Source organism: Piliocolobus tephrosceles, chromosome 6, assembly GCF_002776525.5.
Source record: "Piliocolobus tephrosceles isolate RC106 chromosome 6, ASM277652v3, whole genome shotgun sequence".
Taxonomy (NCBI): Eukaryota; Metazoa; Chordata; class Mammalia; order Primates; family Cercopithecidae; genus Piliocolobus; species Piliocolobus tephrosceles.
In genome coordinates this window covers 14247821-14249220 of record NC_045439.1, presented here as the reverse complement: position 1 = coordinate 14249220, position 1400 = coordinate 14247821, and positions in this window count along the sequence as shown.

Here is a 1400-nt window from a genome sequence, read left to right as displayed (position 1 = left end):
TGGACAGCCGGTTTGGCCTGGGTGGCCCCGAGCAGGTTCCTCACCTCTCTGCTGAGTGGCTCATCCCGGAGACAGCAGGCTGCAGTGTTGATATGGTTTGGCTGTGTCCCCACCCAAATCTCATCTTGAATTGCAGCTCCCACAATTCCCATGTGTTGCAGGAGACACCTGGTGGGAGATAACTGAATCATGGGGCAGTTTCCCCCATACTGTTCTGGTGGTAGTGAATAAGTATTATGAGACCTGATGGTTACATAAGGGGAAATCCCTTTTCCTTGGCTCTATTCTCTCTTGCCTGCTGCCTTGTAAGATGTGCCGTTTGCCTTCCGCCATGATGGTGAGGCCTCCCCAGCGGTGTGGAACTGTGAGTCCATGAAACCTCTTTTTCTTTATAAATTACCTAGTCTCGGGTATGTCTTTATCAGCAGTGTGAAAATGGACAAATACACCGCCTTCTCAGGCATGCATAACGAGGTGGCTCGCACCAAGGCTGGGGCCTCTTCCCCATATTTCCATCCAGCTGACCTTGCCGGTCTTGCCAGACTCAGAGCCCAGTGCAGAACATAAGTTCCCCGCCTCCACCTTCCCCACCCACATCTGCTTTTTTGGACTGAGGGTTCTTCTGATCAAATGAAAACACAAGCATGGTATGAAGAAGAGATGAAGAACCTGAGGATGCTGAGTTAGTCTAGAAAGGAGAAGACAGAAGGACCCATGAATGCAGCCTCAGGTGTGAGAAAGTTACTATCTTCCCATAGCCAAAGATTAACTGAGGCTGTTCTGGAAGGTTCCTGACCCAGAGTGGGTAAGACTCAAGAGATACATTTTAGCTTTGTATGTAAACACAGACTTGACAAACTCTCAGAATGCAGTGGTTGTACATGGAGAGCTTTCCCCATGCTCTGCCCATCTCTTTGGTGACTACTGAAGCCCAAAAGCCTCCATGGAAGGAGCAGGTCATGACACTTCCATAGACCCTGACCACCGAGCGGTGGATGGATGGGATGAGGGCCACCATCTGACCCGGGACCAGCCAGTCCTTTGACTGACCAGTGGCCAACCAGGTGCTTTCCCTTACAAATTTGAACTGAGAGACATAGAATTGTCCACAGAGGGGCCAGGGAGGTGTGCTTGCAGGAGATGATGCCATCAGCATCCCATGCATGTCCCCTGCAGTTTCACCTCTACACGCCCAAGGCGGCTTTGTGGCCATGCCAGTGCGCTCTCTATCAAGTTAATGACCCTAGAAGTAGCCCTCACCATGATGAGCTGAGTTAGTGGGTAAATGCTCGGTTTCCTCATCCCTTGGTTGGGATAACTCTCTTTTCCAGAGTTTCCCGGCAGGATTGAGTTTCAGTTGTCCATGGTGGTAATTCGTTTGATAATGTCCTTTTATTGAT